This window comes from Gorilla gorilla, chromosome 5 (genome assembly GCF_029281585.2).
Source record: "Gorilla gorilla gorilla isolate KB3781 chromosome 5, NHGRI_mGorGor1-v2.1_pri, whole genome shotgun sequence".
Taxonomy (NCBI): Eukaryota; Metazoa; Chordata; class Mammalia; order Primates; family Hominidae; genus Gorilla; species Gorilla gorilla.
In genome coordinates this window covers 114345030-114370317 of record NC_073229.2, presented here as the reverse complement: position 1 = coordinate 114370317, position 25288 = coordinate 114345030, and the positions used below count along the sequence as shown (strand labels likewise).

Genomic DNA, 25288 nt, shown 5'->3' with positions numbered 1-25288 from the left:
TGCACTAGCTGCTTTTCAAGTGCTCAATAATAGCCACATCTGACTAGTGGCTACCATGTTGGACAGTGCAGACTTGGATCATTGCCATCATGACAGCAAGTGCCACTGGACATGGCAGTGCTCTATGCCTTCCTGGGCACCAGCTGATGGATTTCTTCTTTGTTTATATTCACAGTGCAGCTGTCTGCTTCAGAAAGTGAGGGCTCCAGGAATGAGGAGAATCTTCAAGAGCTGCCTCGCACTGTGACATGTCTGATCCCTTGCTCCCATCCCTGCAGCATGAACAAGGTAAGAGGTACTTTGAGGAATCAGCACTTGTATTTCCTTTATGGTACCATGATTTTCTGGAGTACATATGTCTTTCCATGATGTGAAGAGGTTGCTTCACCTGCCAGAAGCATTTCAGAGTTGGAGAGTTGTGTGATCCCCTACAAGCAGGGTCACAGGTGCTGGTGGCTACTCTGGCTGCGTAGTCCTCTGGAGGTGTCATTTATACTTGCCAGGGGCCTCTGAGTGGCTGAAATATTGGGTTTTAGTATAACTGCCTTGGCATGAATATTGGATTATTGAGACTCTGGGGCTAGATTTCCTGGGACTAAATATCACTTTTTTGGGATGCTAGTGTCAGTGACCCTAGACAAGTGTCCTGACTTCTTGGTTCCACAATTTCCCCATCTGTAAAATGCTGATAATAATGATACCTACCTGATAGGATTATTGCGAGGATGAAATGAGTTACTGTGTATACCAGTGCTTAATATGGTACCTGTCCACATTACAAGCACTTGATACATATTTACTGCTGTTGTTTTTAATGGTGGGGACACTGTTATCCCTTAGACATAGTTCCAAGAGAGTGTAAGGTGCATCTTTTCCATTTTGATTTATTCCCTGATTAAATTGGTGAGTGGTGATTTATTACCAGATGGGCACTATGGGAATAAACGAAGAATACAACTTGAGATGCCTTTAGCATGTGCAGACTATCTTGGGTCAACATAGTGAGTATGTTCTAGCAAGGTGTGTACCAGAAGCTCTGGAGGCACAGAAAAAGGAACATCCAACTCTGGGGAATCCGGGAAGGACAGTGTAGAGGAGGTGACATTTGAGTAGGGTCCTAGATGGGAAATGGTAATTTCCTGGACAGGGAAGGTGGGGCAAGGCATTCCAGGTAAAGGAATGTGTTTAGGCACAAAAGCATATGAGAAAGCCTGGTGTGCTCAGAGAACAGCAAAGAGTTTGGTATGACTGGAGCAGGGTTTCTCAGCCTTGACACCTGGTATTTGGACCAGGTAATTCTTTGCAGTGAGATACTGTCTTCTGAATTTTAGGATTTTTTGTAGCATCCCCTTCCCTTCACTCTAATTGTGACAACCAAAAATGTCCCCAGATTATTGCCCAGTGTCCCATACGGGGACAGAATTACCCCTTGGTTGGAAACTGCTGCGCTAGTGGAAGGTGGTCAAATATAAGCCCAGAGAAGGAGGCAAGGGCCAGATCCTATGAGCCACTGAAGGATTTAAAACAGGGGAGAGATGTTTCCGGAGGCCTACAAAAACAGGTGTGTTATTGTGGGCCTGTTATATGGATTGTGGTAGAGTTGGACAGCCCTGTTCGATGGTTTGGTTGTGAAAAGAGCATATGGAATCTCTAGACTTTAGAAAGCCCATTTCCCTGTTGAAATTCTTCTACTAAAGGACCCTCTTCCAGTGGTGACTTTTCTCATGGTCATTTACTCAGTCTTCTCATGGGCACGAAGGGCCCTGGGCAGCTTCAGGGGTGGGAGAAAGCTGGAAAAGCCCTCTGTGCACTTACCCTCTTTCCCTAGATGCAAGTTTTATGGGAGACTCTGGCCGCTTTATCCTATCTGAAGAGACCAGCAAAAAAACAAGCAATTGTTTTTGAGGAGTTTTTGTTTGGCTGAGCTGAGCCAAAGAGAAAGAAACCAGTGCTGAGTTTTCCCGCTTCAACCCCACCCCAGCTTAAACACTTGGCGTTAAGCCTCCTTTGAGAAGTGAGCTGCTGGAATACTGGAAAGTAGGCAGGTGTTCTGCCCCAGGGCCATGACTGGAGGTGGGGAGGAGGGGAGATCCATGGCTGCAAACCTTTTTTGGCTCCTAGTATTTGGAATTTGGTGTATGGAAAAGCTAAGGCAACTCGGGAAATCTGTTATCAGCAAATGCAGTTTGCTGTGACAGCTCCGCCCTAAGTTTCTCCAGGGCACAACATCTAATGTCATGGATTCACTCTCCACACACAGCTGGGAACCAGACTCCTCGGAAATGTCAAGTCTCAGTAGGTGTGTCTGTTGCTTGGGATATTATGTTCTGCCTGAGTGGCTCAGTACGTACTTTATTTTATATTGTTTTAATTGAAAGTAGTGATTAAGCATGATGTGTCACCTTCATAGGTCAGCATTTTTCTTATGGCTTTCTTGGCATAAGACAAAGAATAGGTCACTCTCTGGGGAGGAAACAGCTCTTCTCAGCATAAATAAAACCAGAGAATCTCCTCCTCAATTATGGTGTTAGTTGGAGTGCTAGAAATATTGTTGTGGGTGTGACTGACGTTCTAAGTGGATTTGTTCCTAGAAAGTTGGAGACATTCGAATTGTGCCCTCTCCTCTTCCTCAGACACACACTGTAATGCTCTCCTTTCTTCCTAAATCCCAGCTCACTGACGGGGCACTTCAGTTAGGGAGGTGTTTGGATGGATGGTGGCCCTGGCATTCTAGGGTCCTTGTTATTCCTGTGAAGTGCCAGGGCGATGCTGATTGCAGTTAGACATTGACAGCTCTCTTTTGAATCCATTAGAGACCATCCCTCTAGAAAACACAGAATCCCCCAAATCCCGTGCCACAAAAGGATTAGCGGTTGGCCGCACTAATTTAACAGGACTACCCTGATACCTCATGAGTTGCCGTCCATCAGGTAGGGCCTTCATTCCTCACATTCTTGAACTCCTATCTGTGCCAGGGTCTGAGGAAACACCAGAAAGGGGTGTACTTCGGGACTTTGGATAGCTCGCATGTTGGTGTATCAGTGCCAGCTAAAAAGAGAAGCAGAGGGCATTCCTGTGCTTAAGGCCCATCAAGAATCTGCTGTCATCCCTGAGGCCAGTCTACAGGGAATATGTCAGTGTACATGGAATATGATAACAGACTCATGGGTTTACACAGAGTAGACAGCCTCATATTTATTTATTCACCTTTTAAATATTGTAAACAGGCATTAATGGTTGTAAATTCTGACAACCATTGTAAATTCTTACATATTAAAGAAATTGTGGGGCACATATTTTCCCAGGATGTGCATTCTCCCAAACCCTCACGCAGACTTGACCATCTTTCCAGTGTTCATACATTCTTCGCAGCTTTTTGCAAGAGCTGACTTTCCAATCTTTATGTTGATCAAAAACTTCATAATTAGAATTTAACTCTTTTTTTTTTTTTTTTTTTTGGAGAGAGAGAGAGAGAGGGTCTTGCTCTGTCACCCAGGCTGGAGTGCTCAACCTCCCGGACTCAAGCAGTCCTCCCACCTCAGCCTCCTGAGTAGCTGGGACTACAGGTGTGTGCCACCATACCTGGCTAATTTTTGTATTTTTTGTAGAGATGGGGTTTCGCCATGTTACAGACTGGTCTGGAACCCCTGGACTCAAGAAATCCTCCCATCTCAACCTCGCGAAATGCTGGGATTACAGGTGTGAACCACCACACCTGGCCAAAATTTAACTTTTAAATTCTGTCAAAAGTATTTCTGCTACTTTCTCAGTTATTTTCTTGCTAATATGTGTAAATATATATTACATATAGTATATTTGCCAGTAAGAAAAACCAACATTTCTGGTTTATCTGTGTTACTGCTGCATTATCATGCTATAGAGAAAGGATTTCAGTGTGTCACTTAAAAGCCATAGCCAAATGGGAAGCCAATTGAACAGGATTCTGTAGAGGCAAATTGTGCAAGATGATGTACGTTCAGTGCATACTGACCACTGTGTACATTCACAGAAAACACACTAGCAAGAAAAGTGTTGTTCTCCTCTTGAAAGATCTTTCCTTCTTAGTAGCAACCTTGGGATTATGATCCTTTACTCTTCTCCCTCATGGTCATTGTTTTTTATGAAGGCATGTCACATGCTGTTTTGTGCTTTAAATTTATGAGGACTCTCCATCTGATTGAAAAATAATTGATTTTTCCATTATTATACAAAATGACCCTCTCTCTTCCCCCATCATGAAAAAGGATCTTCTTGAGAACTGTTTCTTCCTTGTTATGTTCAGATCAAGCCGGATCTGATTTTTATTGCTTTGGACAAATGCCAAAGCATCCAAATGAAGTAGAGTAGTGCCCCTTGTCTCTTTTAGTGGGTGGATGCCACTGTTTTGCTTAATGATCTGCCCAGCGGAATTTTTTTTTCTCTGAATATTTTCCAGCATTCAGCACCACATGCTACTGTCCCAGGTCTGAGGCAGTTTCACGTTTACACGCAGATCAGTATCTCTACAGTCAACTAAAAAGTAAAACTGAAATTTAGTTTCTACCTTCATTTGGAGTTTTTCTTTCATTGCACCTCCTTCATATGAAGCTGTGAAGTCCAGACTTTATTATCCCTGCCTCTCTCACCCCAAACCTGGCATATACAGAGCTCTAGTTGGTAAAACATCAGCTCCAACACATATTTGTCAAGTGCATACTATGTGCCATGCACTGTGCTTGCAAGAAATACATTATGAACGTAACAAAAGTATTTTCTATCTAAGACAGCTGCTGTTCTGGCAAAGGTAAGAAGAGTCATCACACCCACTGGTTTAATATTTTAACATAAACCTAATATGAACACTTTTTTCATTTTAAACTTCTTAAAGAGCAAGTTAACAGAGCTACTGGAGGTAGTGTAAGGAATTGGTGAATAATAAACATAAAAGATCTCTCTCCTTTCCAGGACACCCTCAATGGTTTGTTTCACCAAATGTCCAATCTATATTTAATAAGCCTCAACAGTCATTTTTCTGAAGGCATTGGCCAGGTCCTCCTTGTGGAAGACTTTGAAGAGCTATTGCAAGGTCTAAACTAGTGACATGGAAGAAAATACAACTAAAAATTAAATGATCTTAGAATAAAGAAGGCCTTATTAATTTCTAGTGTCAGAAATTATCAAGGAAGAGAATGTACTTAGCTATGTAACACCTCAGAACTTCTTTCAATCAAAAGACATTCTGAACTATTCTGAAAGATAAAGGACAAGCTGGGGCAGTATTTACCCATGTATGAGAAAGAGTTATTAAGAGTTCTTACAAATTAATATAGATTTATAACAGAAAGATAATTACACTAATAGAAGATGGGCCAAGAACAGAAAGGTAAGACCAACAAAGAAAGAAATATGATCAACAAAATAGAAGAAAAATGTTCAACCTCAACAGCAATCAAAGAAATGCAAATTAAAATGATGAGATAGTATTTTTCACCTATACAATTGATGAAGATTTCTAACATTTACCCAGTGAAGTTGGGAGTAGGGAACATCAGGCTCTCTCATACACAGTTAGTGAAAGAACACCTTTCTTAAGGGGACTTAAATAAGGTGTATCAACGCCTAAAAAATTGACACACCTTTAGTCCCAGAATTTCCATTTCTAGAACATTAACTCAAAGAGAACCGCCATGGATGTGTTCAGAAGTTTAGCTAAGATGTTCATCACAATATTCTTAAAATAGTAATTTTTGAATAACCATAGTACAGCCATATAATAAAAATGCCAAGGAGGGATTGAGGAATACTGAGTGACATAAAAAGATGTTCTAAATAAATTGCGAAGAAGACAAGTTATATAACAGCATGTGCAGTCTAATCATTATTTCATTTTTTAAAAAAAGGTACAGTATGCACACAGAATAAAGATTGCTTATACACATCAACATATTATGAGCATTATCTTTATTTTGCTTGTATGTTCTAGATTTTCTTAAGCAATGTGCATTTCTTTCATACTAAAAATATTTTTAAATAAAATATACTAATTATCTTTAAAATATGAACTTCATTGCATTTTTAAAATATGCATGATAAAAAGACCAGAAGGCTATTGCCCAGAATGTTGACCATGGCTTTCCCAGAGGGTGGAAACATAGGACACATTTCTTTCTTTTTTAAAAAATACTTTTTGGTATTTTCAGCTTTTCTACAATATTTGTGTATTTCATTAACAACCAGATTAGTAACCAAACATTTAAAAAATAAGTACTATTTTAGCTGTTTTGCACTTGAGGTGCAAATGGATGAAGATATTTAGTGAGCAGATAGAAAACAGAGAGTGGTCAAAACAGAGATTTGGACCTAGGGTCATTCTGCTTGGCATATTACCAGGAAGGATCATTTTAATATACTAATGGTTTGGGGGCAGTAGTGAGTAGAGAAATGCTCTAGAAAAAGATGCCATCGTTTGATTCAGTGCCTCAATTTTTAAAAATTAACAGTACATCCTCTTACTTGGTACTGTGCCATTTCTTCATTTACGTGGTCAAAGACACTGCCTATGTGTACAAGTTTGAACTAGACCAGTGGTTCCCAAACTATGGTTTGGGGACCCTTGGGAGGGGCACCCTTAGACCCTTTCAGGCTGTCTGCCTACAAGATAAAAGCCATTTTTATAATAATACTAAGATACGATTTACCTGTTTCACCCTTTCTCTCTTGACTATACACAACGGTGTTTAAAGAGACTGTGACATGCAGTGACATCACTTCTGGGATGTGTGCCTGTGTCTTCATGTTCCAAAACTTTCTTGGGTTTAACCTCTAGTATGGTAAACACTGATAGAAACAACTCACATACACAAAAGCTCTTTAGGGTCTGCGATCATTTGTGAGCCTGTAAAAGGGCCGTGAGATGAGTTTGAAAACCGCTGAGTTAGACTGTGGGTATGTCTTATATGTGGCAGGCTTTCCTCTAACAAGAATCTGGACCCTCAGTCCTGGTCAGTGAGTGCCCTTGGACATTGTAGCACTTCTATTCTCACTTTCTACATTTTTAAGGAATAATTTCCCTTAGCTCTTCAAAAAACTTCATTTTTATAGAGTTTGTGAAGCCAAAAAGAAACATTGCTGGCACCAGGCCACTGTAGCCCCTCTGTTACGTGTACATTGAGTCCTGTCGAATGTGAGGTGCGTGGAAATGTTAAAGGCCAAGTTAGACCTCCAGACTCTGTCTCCACCTGCCTTGTACTGGGAAATTCAGTGAAGTTTCAGGAAGAAAATAGCACTATAACTCCCTTCTGAGAGGTATGGAAGCGCAAATTTAAAATACAACTTACCATGTAATTGAGTAGAGGGTCGATTTGGCATGAAAGAGAGATAAGACAAATTTAAAAGAATTAACTGAATATGTTTACGCTCATTTGTCTTTAAAATGTGTGCATGCATATAATGTGTGCATGTGTGTGTAAATATGTATGAAACATATACATTCCAGAGGATTGCTTCCTAAGTTAGGTAGACTTCTCTTTGTACACAGTCATCTTGACTATGGAACTATGGTAATGCTTCTATGTCAGTCCCATCTCTTCTCCTCCTTTCTGTCTAACCAGAAACACATTTCCGTTGTTCTCTCTTTGTGTGCATGGCTCACCACCAAATCTCAGAGCAGTGTGTGGTGAAGCACTGGCTGGTGCCTACTTCTCCAAGAAGCAGTCTGCATTAGCTTGTTCTCACACTGCTAATAAAAGACATACCTGAGACTGGGTAGTTTATAAAGAAAAAGAGGTTTAATGGACTCACAGTTACATCGGAGGCCTCACAATCATGATGGAAGTTGAGGAGGAGTGAAGTCGAAGTCACATCTTGCATGGCAGCAGGCAAGAGAGAGCATGTGCAGGGGAACTCCCCTTTATAAAACCATCAGATCTCATGAGACTTATTCACCGTCACAAGAACAGCGTGGGAAAGACCCACCCCTGTGATTCAGTTACCAGTTACCTCCTACCAGGTCCCTCCTATGATATGTGGGAATTATGGGAGCTACAGTTTGAAATTTGGGTGGGGACACAGCCAAACCATATCACAGTCTTCATGTTCCAGGGCTTATGCTGAAAATCTGAACCTTTTTGTACAGAGAGTTTGAGCATCTGATGAATGATTGTGTTGAAGCACCTCAAAGTGAGCTCTAGCCCTGAGACTCTGTGCACCCACTACCGTGTCATATGGACATGGCAATGCCTTGTCTTGAGTGAAAGGGTCATGTGGCCTGACTTAACATCTGATAATGTCAGAAAAGATGAAGGAGAGTCTGAAGAGGTAGGAGGTAAATTAAGTCTTCGGAATAGAAAAGCTGAACTTTGTGTTAAGACCCTATAGGCCCCAGAGAAGAAAGGATCTGTTTTGACATGACTGTAATATAATTTCAAGTCTGAGAGGCCTAGCTGTGAATCATGATAACTTCTTTGAAATATGGCTGCAGCTACTGACCATCTGTCGGGTTCTAACTGAGGTCAGAGGAGAGTCGGTGGACGAGTGGCAGGCAGCTGAAAGACCAGTCAAGGAATCATGGGGCATTTCAAAATGGCTTTGTTCTCTGGGCACACGGGAGCCGTGGGTGCAAGCAAGCCATGGGCACAAGCAAGCCATGGGTACAAGCCTGAGGATGAGCCATGGGTGCAAGCCGTTACGTACAGCGTTAGCAGGGTAATTATACCTTTTACAGACAATAGTGGCTCCGAGTCAAGCATGAGCACACATGAGTGGTTACTTAATGCACCTCACATGGCATGGTTACATAACAGGCGAAGCTGTGTGCCTGCACTCCAAACTCGCTGAGTCATGTTGGACTAGATGTCTGCCTCGGCCTATTCTTGACCACAGCTCATCCATTTTCCTTACACCATCAAACAGGTTTCATTTGTAGGAAAGCACATATTCAGTCCCACTTCATTCTTGTTGCTGGTACTTTCACACACATTGTGATTGTTGGTTTTGGAATCTTGTTCATCCTCATTTTTTGAGGATTTAAAGAGGAGTGCCTAGTATTTTCTTAATTAAAACAGGCTTTGCTTCTCTGCGTCCCCTGCCCCAAACCAATGGACTGCCCTGGGCCGTCCTTCATCAGGAGTTTTAATTGCATGTTGACTGAACTGGTAGGTTCTTGTCCTACATCATCATGTTGGACTAAGCCCACAACAGCCATGCAGCCTCAGTAAAGAGGCCCTTTGGATACTCAAAGTGTGCTGTTGCCTTTTTCTTTGTGACTGGTGATGGCTGGGTTCCTACAACAACGGCCAGGGGATTCTGACCTTTATGAATCAGGCAGACGAATGCTTCTGTCTTCTTTCTCCAAGTCCTCCACTCTGCCCTTTTTCTGTCAATTAGTAGGCCTTAATAGATACAATTAAGAGAATTCTACTTAGTTAATTGGTGATTGGAAACATGATTATTTAGGTACTTAATCTGTGGTTTGTCCATCTCTAGAATATTAACAATTGATTTTTGCCTGATTTTACAAAGGTATCATCTCAGTGGGATTGCTGTGTATGAAAGGAAATTTATAATGGAATGATTGCTTCTGATCCAGCTTATTAATTTAAGTACCTAATACTTTAGATTGGCTTTATTTTCCCTTCATTTTTGTGATACAGAGGCCTTATAACGTATAGCTGTTTGCTGGTATTCTTCCTAGCTTCCTATTGTCCTTTGTCTTCGTAAAATAAGCCTAGCAGTATTTTCTGTATTTTCAGAGAATCTTGTGCTTTTGAATATATGTACATCATTGGCTTTGTTTTTAAAAAAAACTTCATACTGTGTGATAAAATTAATGTAATAAAAAGGTAGAGATGCCTATTTACAATAAATAAATACATAATTTGCAGAAACTCCTCAGTTACTGTTCAGAAGACACATATTTCTAGTCCAGTAGACATCTAGTAAATGATGTTTACTTTTAAATGCAAAGATTTGATTTGACTAATCATAGTTTATATGTTCTTCTGGTTTATTTGGTTTTCTTTTCTATTTCTTTTTAATGGAATAGTTTTGTAATTTCTTACCACTCTCAAACTTTAATAAAGTGGCATCTTGAGGCTAGTTTCAGTTAAATATAAATATAAGCAATTAATTAAGATAACCAACCCTAACCAGAGAGATAAAGTATCATCGCGTGTCATAGTGATCAAGGAGCACCTGTTAATTAGAACTGTAGGAAAACTGCAACCACTCATGAAAAAAAAAGTGTTGGGTGAAATTAACAATGTCTGTGTTTCTTGTTATTTCTTAAATCCGACCCATAAACAATTTGCTGTGACAGCTCTAGGCTGGGATTACGGCGTTTGGGATGAGGTCTGATTATAGCTAAAAATAGACACGTGTATTGAAGATAAGAAAAGGAATATTAAACAATTGAAATTTTGTGAAAGACTGATGCTGTTTCATTGTAATAATTTCCCCAAAGGCACATTAGTAATGCTGCTAAATACAGACTTTAATAGACTTTAATAATGTGTACTTTAGAGGCCTGATACACAAAGGAATAATGTATAAAACATTCATTATGAAAAATTGCTACCTTTTTTATTTAATAAGAAATCTGTTGAAACAAAACCTATGGCATTGTGTTCTTGGCTATTAGCAGGCTGAAGAATAATTGCTACCCTCTTTTACATTTTTTCACCTATTCTAATCAAGTTGCAATCATATTTTCTTATTTGTTCCATGAATGAAATGGAGATTAAAAAAAAAAAAAAGTACTTGCATTGAATGGACCCTTGTTCAAATTGTGGCTCATTCTCTCGCTACCTTCATGATCTTGGGCAAGTTACCTAACGTCAAACTCCGTTTCTTTATTTGCAAACTGAGGATTGTTCTACCTATCTAACAAGGTAGTAATAAGTTAAATGTTGACACAGTGGAGTCCCTATGTAAAAGACACTCAGCAAATGCTTTCTATTATGATTACTTTCTACATCTCTTTCTCTTTATGTTGCTTGTTTCTTTGAAGGACTATAGTGGAGGAGCTGGAAGGGGGTTGAGAGTAGGAAAAAGCAATTAAAAAGATACCTTAGCTGCTCTGTAGCCAAGCCTTGCATTGGATTTCAATTTGATTTTAATGTGCTGCTGCTGAGAGCCATGCTGTTGAAAAAGAAAGAAGAGTAAGAAGCAGATGCTCTTAGAAGAACAGTGGGGCATTTATCTCTTTTAATGAGATAACATCATTAGAGTGACAAAGTGCAGCGAATCAATACTCGAAATGGACTGGCACTATCTTCCCAAAGTGCGCTGATTGTTACACTTCACAACCTTAGAATCCGCTGAATCACGAATTCTGTCTTATCTGTTATTAGAGCCGCTGGCTTTGATCTCACAGACTAGATCCACACCTTAGGGATCTCCAGAGGAACAGGAAAACAGACTAATAGGATAAATGAGAAAAATCCAAGGTGATTTATAAACTGCCCTGTAATCAGGGAACCTCAGAGAAAAGTGGTTGCGCTTGTTTTTTCCTTGGACTTCTTTAAATGGCTACTCATAACTGCCTTCCCCTCCGCCCGCTCTCCTTGCTCTCTGTCTGCTTCTTGGTGTAATGTCAGAAACGCTAATCATGTCAGACTGTGACACTGACAGCCCTGACATTCACAACAAAGAGACAAGAAGGAGAGAGAGGGAAAGAGATGGGGGAGGGGGGAGGTGAGGAAAAGCAGCAGGAGAAGCATTTTTTTATTGCACATAAAATCCATAGCTGCAGAATCACCCACATCTGGACATATCATATCCAAGGAAAATCAAGGAAGGCACAAGGTGAATTCCAATAGAGATTGAAACTGAGCTGCGGATTTTCCCCTCTTCTTTTAGATTTCATTGTGTAGTTTATATTAGAATTACTGTGACTATGATTTCTTCTCATCAAGAAAAAGGACATTTACATTTATTTTTCCTTTTTCTTTACTACAGTTTTTCTCTTCAAAACAAAGCAAAGTTAAACACAGATCTTAGCAGGAAGTGTGTGCTGTCAGAGGTTTTCCAATTTATTACCAGATTCCCATAGTTTAATCTGAACAATAGCCAGTTCAGGAAAGAAGTCATGGGTGAGGGATGTTTTCTGACCATGGCAAGGCTGAATGTCATGACAAAGCTGTTCAGTGTCATCCTCAGGCCGCCTTACCCGTGGCTTCTGCGGCACCTGCTTAAAGCTGCTGGATGCAGAAAATGCTGATGTTACCTGTTCCCTAACAGTTTGGAGTGGGCTTCCAAATACCTTTGAGACTTCTGTTTCTCTCAGGCACTTTCTCCATTTGGAATAATGCTGGTGAGTGGTCTGCAATCTCTGTCTTGGATCAGTCAAGACCTGAAAATCGGCTGCCACATCTCACATGTGTTTTGAATCCAGATGCTGTGATCTAAATTGAGCTCTGAGCTCAGGCTGAATCATCCTAGCTTTTCTATAAACATGAGAAGCCAGCTGCCAGCTCGGCTTTTGAGGTATTTTGAACTATAAGTCTTACCGAAGATAGTTATCATTTCATTTTTTCTTCATGTCAGAAAAATCAAAAATGGAAAATGGTATCCAGTATTTATTCCGTATTAGTTACCCTGTCATAAAAGAGGGTAAATTTTTTGTCCATATTCAAACAGAAGGTATTCTGTACCTAGTGACTTCTTTTCAGATTGATTATAAAAATATTGAGAACTTTGGAAAAGGCTGATAACTCATTTCACAGTGTTCTCATCTTTAGTACCCAAGTAAAATTTTACATACTTGGGCTACTTGATAGAAATGCTCCACTTAATTTCAAAAAAAAAAATTAAGTGGATTATGTGGCATAGTTGAAGTTCCAGCAACTTTGACATTGTGACTTGTTTAATATTCTTGAGGAAATTCTACTTCTATTGGCAGAAGAGAGTAAATTTATACCCTATGGAGGATTTGAGAGAATTTACCCCAAAATATCTTCCTGTAAATTCAAATTTTCTTTGAAGTGTTTTTAATCCTAAAATTTTACATGGATTGTTCCCTGTGATATGTGATAGGTCCATGTTTGTTTTCATGTAAAATAATTTAAAATTACTTGCCACTTAAATTAATTAGGTCCTATAGTAGGTAATGACAGCTGGTATAGCAGATAAGCCCTCAAAATTGAATGGTTTGACACAACTAGTTTCCTTTCTTGCTCAGCTCTCAGCCCAGTGGAAGTATTTCTGATCAGTGAAGTGCTTTTATTGAGAGGTGATTCAGGAATCCTGAACTCAGGTGCCTTCCGTCTTCTGGCCTCACCATCTATTTTGTCTGCTCAGGCTGCTGTAACAGAGTACCACAGACTGGGTGGCTTAAACAACAGAAATGTGTGGTCACACAGTTCTGCAGACTAGGAGTCGAAGATCAAGGTGTCAGCAGGGTTGGTTTCTTCTGCGGACTGTGAGGCAAGGATCTGTTCCAGGCCTTGCTCCTTGGCTTGTAGATGGTCACCTTTTCCCGAGTCTCTTCACATCATCTTCCCTCTTTTCCTGTGTGTATCCAAATTTTCCCTTTTTATAAGGACACCAGTCATATTGGATTAGGGGCACACTCTCTTCCAGTATGACCTCATCTTAACTAATTACATCTGTAATGGTCCTATTTTCAAATAAGGTCACTTTCTGAGGTACTGGGGGTTAGGACTTCACCATGTGAATTTTGAGGGGACATAATTCATCCTGTAACACCATCTTGCAATTGTCTGCACCTCACTTCTTAATCACAGTCGCCTTGAAGTAAAGCACCATCTTTTCTCGTATTCCTTTGTTGAGCACTAGTCACGTGGCTGCACCTGGAGGTGAGGTGGCCTGGGAAATGTAGTCCTGTGCTGAATAGTGATTGTGCTAGATGGCCGCATGCACACACAGGAGCCACCCCATCTTTCTCAGAATGTGTATCAAACTCTCCTGTATCTTCCAGTGCTTCCGAGCACATCTGTCCAGAGAGCTCTCAAAAAGGTAATCAGTGTTCAAGTTTGAGAATCCTATTCTAGCATGGCTAGGAATGCTTTTCAGTTAACACCCTAAGGATTTATATGTAAGTGAGTGCCTAAGGTTGCTTACTGTTTTGTTTTCTTAAGAATCTAATATATTCTCAAGGGAATTTTACTTACACTAGGGTTAATCACTTTTTCTTCTTGTGAAACTAGTGAAATCCAAATGAATGAAGTTTAACTCTTAGCCAAAAACTTAGCTTGTGGTTAGAGTGATTTTCTACAGTACAGTAACTTTTTTTGTTACATGTTCTACTATTGCTGAAAAATGATATATTTCCAAGAGGGAGAAAAGGATATTGTGAGTGCAGAAGACGATTATATAACCTGCTTTGCTTATCTCAAATGGCTAGACTTTAGTATTTAATTAAAGAAGTCTTGCCTCTCCTATCAAGTTAGTCATTATTTTGAAGGTTGAACGTGGGTTTTGTAAGTGACTAATTGCTTTGTATGTTCCTTTTCAATACAATAAGAAGTTATGAATTCTCTGCATTTAGAACTGCTAAAAATTATTTAGATTTACCTGTTGAATAGGTTTATTCCTTAAAAAAAAAAAGGAATCGAGAAAAAATTTCCACTGTAAATTTTTGGATTCTCCAAGGAATTTGTAAGAAATCTCCCATGAAAAATAGAGTGATAGCAATTTGAAAAGGATAAGTAGTTGCAGTCTGAAAACTCAGTAGGTAGTGTGAAAGCACATTAATACTGAGCCATAATATGTAATGTAAGATTTTAGTCATTAAGAAACCACTATATTGCTGTCTTATTGTTCTGTTACTTTAAAACACAGTTTTTACCTAAAGACTTAAAACCCACCAATGGTATTGTAAATTTCCTTTTGGTCAAAAAACTGACAGTTGTACTGTAGCAAAGCTAGTCATTTGAACAGTGGCCTTTTCATTTATAATGGTTATAGTTTTTAATATGTCAAAATCTTATCAAGTATTCGAGTCATTTTAAGAATGAATTAAATCCTCATTCATTTTGATGTTATGAATTCAGATTTTAGAGAAGAGTCTAGGATGAGGTTTGTCCTTTGTAGATATTTGATAAATAATCATTATTTTAAGTATTACCATTTTATGGAATCCTTAATGTTTGCCAGATACTGCATTAGCCTCTTTACAGTAGACTATATTATTGCTAATTTTCAAACCCAGTTTGCACAGTAGTTGGTATTATTCCCACTTTACAAATGGGGAAATGCAGAGACCCTTAAGTAATGAGCCCAGTAATCACGTGTCTAGATAAAGCAGATCCAATATTTGAATTTGGATCTTAGTGACTCCAAAATCCATGCACGTTTCCATTCCGTCACATTGGAATGTCCTTAGCATATTTGTTGAATTGAATTCGAAATATATTGAGTAAATTTGCAATGAACTAAACACAAATACAAAATCCCAGAATGAATGTTTTAGTTCTTAAAAGAATGAGCCATTTGCAAGTGTACGGATGAATGCAGTAGTTGAAAATTTGTTCCATCTAATCATTAAAGCAAGTCTCTAGGACTTTTACTCGGTAACAGTTTAGTAGACTGCCACTTCCTTAAATATGTGAGCAGTGTTTGATTCAGAATACTTCTTAAATATCCATTATGTGACCAAATTAGAGTTCTTTAGAACTCTTACAGTTCCTTAAAACTGGTTTCTACTTCACACTCTCACACTTGCCCTCCTTTCTGAATGTGGCCAGGTTATGCAGGTCTTACTGATTTACAGAAGCAAACACAAGAAAAGGTAGCCTTAAGTCACGGATGGGCCTGGCCCGAAGGCAAGATGAAGAAAACCAGTGAGAAGCTCAACCAGAAACCTAAAATGAAAGAAAGCTCTCCTCTTGAAACACTTCACCTTTTCTCCTTTCCTAGCAAAATGATAGGCCTGATTTGTGATGGTTCAGAGTTGCTATCTGCATCATTTTCAGTTTCATCCAGTTTACTTTCTCATAGTTTCTGCCGAGCAATTATGGCCAAGCCACATCCCCTGTTTGGAACTTGGTGTCTCCATATGTGAAACGAAGCAGTGGAATTAGATCAGAGTTGTTGGTCTGGGGTCTTAGCCTAGGTTGGCTTCAGGGGTTGTCTCTAAAATGCTGGGAAGTGAATACAATATTTGGTATGCATATACATTTTTCTGGAGAGAGAATGGTTCATAGCTCCCATCACATTCGCCAAGGGGCTTCAGCTTACAAAGAAATCAGTGGGCCAGATTATCTTTGAAGTCTGTAGGGACTCTAGCATTTTAGTTTTCTATAAATTTTATCGTACACAGACTATCACAGGCAAGTTGGTTGAGAAAATAAATGGATTTTGTTTCCTTTCTGCAGTGTGACATGTAAAGGAAACTTGGAGTGTTTTTACTATAGACAACTGCTTTTCTGTTCTGTAAGATAAGTGTTCTGGAATGTTTGTGGATAGTGACAAAATTCTGTTATTAGCAGAAGAGCAGAAATAGTAAATCAATTAGAAGTGATTCACATTTTGGTGATGAATGAACATTTTTTCAGGCCTGAATATTTCTTACAGTTATCTGTAATGGTAGCTTAAAGAGTCATTTAAAATAGCACTTTCCTATTTGGAATCTCAGACACTTGGAACGTTAGTGCCTAAAAATGCTCAGAGTTGGCTGCTCGCGGTAGCTCACGCCTATAATCCCACCACTTTGGGAGGCCCAGGAGGGCGGATCACAAGGTCAGGAGTTCGAGACCAGTTTGGCCAACATAGTGAAACCCTGTCTGTACTAAAAATACAAAAAGTTAGACGAGTGTGGTGGTGTGCACCTGTAATCCCAGCTACTCGGGAGGCTGAGGCAAGAGAACCACATGAACCCCTGTGACAGAGGTTGCAGTGAGCCGAGATCATGCCGTTGCACTCCAGCCCAGGTGACAGTGCAAGACTCCATCTTAAAAAAAAAAATGCTCAGAGTTAATAGACCAATTCCTACCCCAAAGAAGCAGAGGCTTCAGAGGGGAGATGATATACCTTTGGTTCTTTCACTGCCATAGTCTCTGTTTGGAGAGCATGTTGTCCTGCCAGAGAACCTTCTCATATGTGTCATGGCTCAGCAGATTAACCAACCTGAAGCAAGATCCCTATTGCTCAGCAGATAAACAGATGAAAGAATAAAGAAAAATACTTGAGCACCTCCTCCTTCTGGTAGGGAAAAAAAAGAATTAAGTAGCATCCCCTGTCCAGCTGTTTAGTTTGAAGCCAAAGGAAGCCCACTCTTGAAGTGTTAACTTGCACATTCACTATACTGAAACAACATTTTACTACTCTCCAGGAAATCCTAGTTCAGTTTAAACAAAGACTGTCTCTTAGATATTTAGATATGCCTTTTAAACAATCTGTGATCTTTACCTACATTGTTGCTTCTCTCCAAAAAATGTATTTGTTTTTTTCTGTTGGTGAATTTTAAGAAGTTGCTTTTAGACCAAAGGTAAATATACAATATAAATTTCTATATGTGTATGTTTCACAGCCATTTACTCTCTCTGTTTCTGTTTAAATTTTAAGCATTTTGGCTCTGTTTTCTTAGGAAACTTTGTAAAAATAGAGTAATTATGGGTAGGCTGCACTAATATTATTTGTCTTCAAAGTTGCTATGTATAATTCACTATTAAGATTTATTCTCCAGGGTGAGCCCACAATTTAAGGTCAAGAGGAGACAAAATGTTCAGAGCTAGCCTTTGGAAACTGATGTTGTTTTTTATTTTTTTTTAATCCAATGCTAAAAAACGTAAATACTCAGAGAGTCCCCTTTCGCTTTTTCTTTTTTTTTTCATTTTGGGGCCACCAGACCTTATTACTAGATTGGTAGTATGAAGTAACTATTAAGATGTCCAGTTTTTCAGTAGGAGCAGAAAAAGTAAGTATAAAATATTAGCTATATTATTTTACTCAGTTTACTAGAGTAAGCTTACAAATGATCAGTCTCTTTTGGTCATGAATGAGTACACAGTATGGCACACAATTTTGTACCGTGTATACTTGTATATGTATTTTTTTTCTTTTTTTCTTCGTGTTTTTTTTTGTTTTTGTATATGTATTTTAATAGATATGAATAAATCAGTGCCCGGGTACCAAATAATGAGCACCCTCAAAATTTGAATTTCAAGGAACAGTGGCAGAAAATATCATTTGAAACTGAAACTATCACAGATCAACAGAAAAATGACTGAAGTTAGCTATGTATAAAATTCCCATAAGTTAACCCACACTTAAACAAATTCATGGTGTGTCTACTGACATTCTATACAAATTCATGGTGTGTCTACTGACATTCTGTCAGGAAAAATAAAATAAAATAAATGTAGATAATTAAACTTTACATTTTAGAAATTAGAACACATTTATATCAAAAGCAAGCAGCTGGCTGCTGGTCTGTATGACAGTCACCAAAAGGAGTTGGGGAGCCTGAAAGTTTTAGGGATGTTCCTGATTATGACAGCCCAACTGGCAGCCATATGTCACCAGTGCATTTTAAGTCTTTAGGCTTGATGACAGACAGCAACCTATGACCACTGGGCTCCCTTGCCAGCCCCTTCTGAACTTTGTGATTTTCCGCATAGTGAGACCCGTAGCCTCAGCACTGGGGGACTTGTGCTCTTCTGGGAGCTTTGCTGCTCCTCTAACTGCATGACCTCAGCAGAGTTCCTCTGCCTCTCCAGGCCACAGCCTCTATCTAAAATGTACTTAAAAAGTACTCACACCAAAGATCGGTTGTGAGAGTTAAATGAAACCACTAATGTAAAAGTGCCTACGACAGATCCTGACCCATAATAGGTGCTCAGGAAATGTTTTAATTTTTTAAAAAACAGAATAATCTGATCCTAATCCTCTGCTCTTCTGGGAAATTCTGGTTCTCAGATTGGTTGATAAGCATTTCAGTTGATCTGTCAGCCTGGCTTTTATGAGTTTGAGTGGAATGACCCGTCTCTGTGAACAGATCCAGATGATTTCTTCATCATGCAAAGCAGAGTCCTCAGTGAGCCTGCGCTCCTGGTGACCCATCACACAGTAGGAGCAGATTGCAGAGAAGACCCTACCAAAAGCCTCAGCTGGCTCGCCCTGCTTCATGACTGCACGGTGATGTTAGTCCTTGTCAGAGTTTTATAGATTGGGCTGAAAAGTTGTTTGTTTCTTTTTTAAACAAGACAATTAAACTTAAGTATATTCATGTACCATAGCAAATGAGAGAAGTATGCATCTCACTCACAATATATTTTTTAGATGCTGTTACCCTGATTTATTTTTACTTTGACAGATACTTCCGTTTAGGGGGTGCTTTCCACAGATAGATTCTGTTGTGCAATAGAATATTCGGTACATTTTGCCTCTAGGTTTCCTCCAGATCTGTCAGGTGGCCACACCCAAGCCTCTCAGTATTGCCGTGTTCTCAATAAGACACTTGATTTATTTATTTAGTAGATGTTCTTAGTTTCCCTCAGGAGGTTTTTGTTGGCAGAATTTCTAATTTTTTATAGGGCATCCTGCTTAATATAGAGGAAGACCAATTATGTATATGCAACAGACTCAAATTAAAAGTGGCATAATTGCGATTATTCATTGCTTTTGATTTCACGCTTAATTAGCCCTCTGAAGGGAACAAGTCCTTAGTGGTTAAGAGTTTGCACTCTGAGAGTTATCAGACCTGGGTTCAAATTCCAGCTCTGACACAGAGGCGTTGTGAGACCTTGGGCAAGGTCCCTAACCTTTTCCTAAACCTATCATCTGTAAAATACTGATAGAAATGCTCACCTTCCAGAGCTCTTTTTGAGGATTATGTTACATCATGCACGTGAAGCACTTAACACTCAGCACCTGCTGAAAGCACTTGGTAAATGCTACCATTGTCACGGGGGCAGGGGAGGGTCATGAGGACGGAGCTCTCAAAAAGTGACTTCTCCAGTTTAATTTAATAAGCACTTGGGATTTCACATTTCCTGCATATTTTACGATAACCTTGAAAGGAACAGACTAACTTAGGCCAAATTTGATAACACCGTGTTTTAAATTTCTAATAAGAATACCACCTGAAACCACACTGACAGTCATTTGTAACTTCTTACAGCCACCGCACTAAAAAAACAAAAAGCTACTGTTTATTGATAGGTACATCTTGAGAGTGACTTCAAAAGTTACAGTAACCTTGGTTATATTTTGGGGAATATAAGAACTCTGAAAAGAACTTTGTGGGGTCTGGAAAACACTGTAAATGGAAGCCGCTTCATTGGATATTACTCTAGTGTTGTAAGAGTGGTTTGACTTAGGGCTGTTTTGGTTTCTTAAGTGGAACATTTTTTGTGTGTGTCTCCCTGTATTTTATATTAATTCCAGGTCTGAGTCAGTGGCGAGTCCAGTAATTGAATTAATATGGAAATCAAACTGTAAGCTCATCCTTAGAATTACATCCATTATATAACATGGAAATGGGCTAAAACAGAGAAAATTACAGTACTGTTTTACTTTCTACTTTAAATATGATAGAGGATCGGTCTCTTCTGTGAGTGTACATGCTGCAAAAAAATTTTTTAAAAGTAGCCTATTAATACACTATGATTTTAAAGGGGGAAAACAATGTATGTTCTTATTCTGTGTCGCTGTCCAAGCATCAGTAACACTAAACTGGCTGCCAGAGTGAAAAAGAACCAACTACATTTGTGTAATCATCATAAAAAGTATATTCTATCTACATTTTTAATTGAGCCAGACATTGCACAGAATTAGACACAGCCTTTGCTCTCTGGGAGTTTACAGTGTAAGACAGAAGATACTAATGTGTGTAGACATGAAGACCAGTTGAATTTAACATTTTATAAACGTGGTTGGTTCTGTTTTATGCCTTTCTGGCCTTCCCCAACCCTCATAACCCATCATCAGATGTCGTTTCATCCACAGGTAATTTTCTTCTTAATTTAAGTAACCTTATTTCTTAACTATGAAAATAATACATGTTAATTTTAGAAAAATTGGAAAGTAAAGTAGAAAGAAAAAACAAAAATCATGTATAATCCCACAACCACAAAAAGATCTTGTTATGTTTTAGTGACATTTTTAATGTATCATCTTAAATATATCTATATATTTTACATAATTGGGTTCTATAAATGCAGTTTTGCCCTGTGCTTTTTTCACCTAATGTATCTTTGCATGTTTTACGTATTAAGAATTTTTTTTAAAACACCATTTTAGTGATTTTATAATATTAGGATAATTGAAAAATTGAGAATCCAGCTTTCGGTCCCCTGAAACAGACATTTAATGTGTAAAAAGTCAAAGGATCATTCCAACTGTTCACCAGCCCATCCAGACCTGTTTCCGAGACAGAGCTATTGTTCACCTAAAGTGGAAGCTCACCCGGCTCTGCATATTTCCTCAGGCTGGGTGGCTGTTCCGTGTCTGTCTCCCCCCATTGACTTATCAGGCTCCATGCATACATGCACGTTTGTTTATAGCAGTCTTCCTGATACGCAGCCACGGCATGGGTTTTGGAAAATTGCCCAGCTACATACCATTCATACCAGCTGACATTCAGCTTCTGGTAGCTAAACAGGTACTCTTAACTCCTTCAGTCTCTAAAGAACTCACTCTACAGTGCCACAGGCCATGGAGCTAACGTACTATCCTCTGAGAGTTTCTATTCATGGACACAAATGAAAAGAGAAGTAATGGCGCAAGTATTGTGAGAGGTTACTTGTAAAAATCACCAGCCCTCTGTTTGCCACCCCCTTAGCCATACCATAGGCAACTGCTCGAGTTTGTCCTCCTTCAACCTTAAGGTGATGTTTCCTGAAGCACTTGGAAAGCAGGTAGAGTCTGCAGGGACTTCCCAGAAGTGACAGAGACCATCCCTGGCCTCCTAGAGGACGGGTGTGCCCCTGGGCTAGGGCTTACCCCTTGTGTTAGGAAGAGTTGCCTCATCATCCCTGAAGCCATTTCTTTCCTGAAACTTCATCTGGTCCTCCACTTCCCCCAGGAGCCTGGTTGTCTTCTTACCACTTCTGTTTCTTGTGGAGCATCAGAGTAGACAGTCCAGTCTGGGTGAGTGGCAGGAAAGCAGCAGTGAAGGGGTGGAGGGAGGAAGGTTAGCCAGAGAGGTGAGTGAGATTGCAACAACTGTTGATGAGGTTCAGAATCTTTCTTTTACCTCTGCCACCTCTTACCTTTTTTTCTCCAAAAGTGATTTTTACTCTCTTTCATCAGTCTTCCTTGTATGCAGGAATCTGAAGAGGAAATATTCACAATAATAGCATGAGGAAGGAGGACCCTAGATAAAGAGGAGATCTTAAAATGGCATTTATTCTAGTTACAAATATCTCCACTGAGCATGTTTCAGTAGTTAATCAGAGCTTTCTTGCCTGGCACTTTTTAAAATGATATCATTATCTGGCTTGCTATTTCAGCAGTTCCAGGAATACCTTGCCTGTGGGTCAGGGCACTTGGTTTCACATAAACAACTCATAAGAACCCTTTATAATTTCAGAACAACAGGCAAGAGAAGAAATAGCTATAGAGGTTATATGGACAAAAAATAAATTGGCAACATTCCTTACCTGTCTAACATAGACACTGAGAAAAGACGTCCTTTGCCACCTCTCATGGTTAAATGTTGTTTATTGTTTCCTTTCAGACCACACTGAATTTAGTTCCTTGGTAGACTAAGGCACCTTTGAAATTCCAGTGGGAGATCATGAAGTACATGCCTAATTGCTTCATGGATGATATGAAGTCCTGGAATGAAATCCAGCCATCACTCATTAACTAACTCAGCTTAGTAAACCTTGACAGCTAACAGAACCCAGTCAAACATCCTTGATTACCAGCAGCTCACAGAGCCTGGAGAGTAGATCAGGAAGAATGGTAGAGTAGAATGAGTTATTCCAGTAACATCAGCTTCATCTGTTTGAACTTCTCTTCCTGAAATCTGAGGGTGACAGAAATAGATTTGCCAAATGCTTTTCCTGCTTTCACTGGTGGCAGTAGGAACAAATAAATGACCGTTGTCTTAATTGGGATACTATTCACGGTTATTGACAAGCATAATCAGTTTTTGTTATAACTTTTTGCCTGGCTTAAATCTATGCTAGATAATAAGGGAATAAATGTTATTAGGCATGTTAGAATTTCACAGATCACACTTCTTACAGCAGGAACCTACAGCCAGTCAACAGTTTTACTGACTGTATGGTATATATGGACATTTGGTCAAGGCGTAAACTCGGTTACTATCTACTGCAAAATCAGTGTAAACATAATGATAAATCTGGTTGATTGATTTGCTTTCTGCTTCATACAACAAACCAGGTAATGTGTCTGAAAGCAAATACATTCTAAGTTGTATATAAATATCAGTCATTATTATTTCAGTAGATAATCTCACACTGAGGAGGTAAAGGTTGGTCTGAATTAGTAAAGAGGCCTTCCGTGCACACACACAATACACATCTGTCACATTCCAGCTATGATTTCACACTGAATGCCAGCATTTGAGAGGGAGTGAGGGGATTTTCCCTTTGTTTTATAAAAATGAAAACATTATGTGGAGTGTTCTCAAAATATTAGTGCAGTTTTAAGTTCAAAATATCAAAGGTATAATTGCTATACCCAGGTAACAAACCTGCACATGCGCCCCCTGAATCTAAAATAAAAATTGAAATCATTAAAAGAATTATTATTCCCATAAACTTATGAAAGAACTTTTCATAGCTTGTCCTGCTGTTGCTGAGTTGAGGAAAGGCAAGAGTGAAGATCTGCTGTGTGAGGTGTAGCCTCTTTCCTGGTAGTGATTTGGTTCATATTATTTAAAAGCAAGGGATTCTTGGCCTTGTGCATGGAAGATTGCATGTTCATTTGCCTCAGTATTGGACCTATCACTTATTTACCTCGTGAATTAATACGTTCTCAATCTCACAGTTTCATGGAACCAATATTTAATTGAAGGCTATGATGTGCCAAGCACCATGCTGGCCACTGGAACAAGGTGAGAGTGAGACCATACTCATGAGGTCTCCAGTGGAAGATCAGTCCCTAAGCCCATAATCAAAGCCTCAGTGAGCACTGCTAAGAGAAGCCTGTCCTGATTCTTGAGGGCATGCAGAGGGTGAAGCAGTTCTGCCTGGATGAGGTAGGAAATCCTTGACGGAGAACGTGATATTTGAGCTGCAACTTCAAGAATATGGAAGGGTTTTCCCAGCAGAGGGAAAAGATGAGGGACATTCCAGATAGAAGGAACAGTATGTGATGGGCCTGAAGGAAAAAAGCACACCACATGTTCAGGGATTGACAATATGTTTCCATTTTTAATTTACTTGAGAGAGAGAGAAAAGTGTCTTTGATTCTGAGAAGAACAAATCAATAAGAGTTACTTAGCAGTGGTGATTAAAATTATGTATCTGTGCAACAGAGGGTTGCTATCAGCATCAACCAAAAAGCCTCATGTCTACAGCATCTACCATGCTATCATGCTCCACCCCAGAAGTGAGAGGTTCAAAGGATGATTGGTTGTTTTGAAAGCAGCTCCTGAGATTGACGAATAATGGTCAGGAACTCCATGCTGGAGAGGCCAATTGCAGGGCTAGTGAGTCCTGCCTGTGAATCCATAACCATCCTAAATCACAGTGTAATCCTTCAGGGCTCAGACTGCAGAGTCAGAGAGACCTAGGTACAAGTTCTGGTTCTTCTGCCATTAGCTTAGTATGGGACTTGGGGCAAGTTTCTTTCCTTTCTTAAAAAACAAAATAATAATAATAAGCCTGAGCAACAAAGTGAGACTGTGTCTACAATCAATGAATCCATCAATCAGTAGCCAGGCATGGTGGTGCCATAGCTGGTCCCAGCTACTCAAGAGGCTGAGGTTAGAGGATTGCTTGAGCCCAGGAGATCGAGGCTGCAGTGAGCTGTGATTGTGCCAGTGCAATTGTAGTTCACTGCACTGTAGTTCAGGTAACAGAGTAAAACTCTGTCTCTAAAATGATAAAATTTAAACATGTAATATTATATAGCTGTACAGTACAAATGATTTTATATAGGTACATAAATGTGATAATAGCATATACACTTTTTGGTTCCCCATTTAAAAAAAAAAAACAACTTTTCCTCTTTTGTCTGGATCACTCTCCTCCTCTTTTCCCTTCTCCCATTTTAACTGCACACATAGCCTTCCATTTTTCCCGTTTATGTAAATGTACAATTACACACACACACACACACACACACACACACCACACAGTGGGAGTGAGGGGACTGTTATTTTGTTTTTAAAAAACAAAAACATGTTATAGAGTGTTCTCAAAGTGTTAAT

The 25288-nt window shown here is 39.4% G+C and overlaps 1 protein-coding gene across 2 annotated transcripts in view; it reads left to right on the top strand.

Annotated features, from left to right (window-relative positions):
• BACH2 (BTB domain and CNC homolog 2) overlaps window positions 1-25288 on the top strand; it is a 371806-nt gene that overhangs the window by 90506 nt on the left and 256012 nt on the right. For both annotated transcript variants that reach the window (XM_063707782.1, XM_063707781.1), the window contains one exon: window positions 176-288. The gene's annotated coding sequence lies outside the window, so the exon portion shown is untranslated. The remainder of the gene's footprint in view (window positions 1-175; window positions 289-25288) is intronic.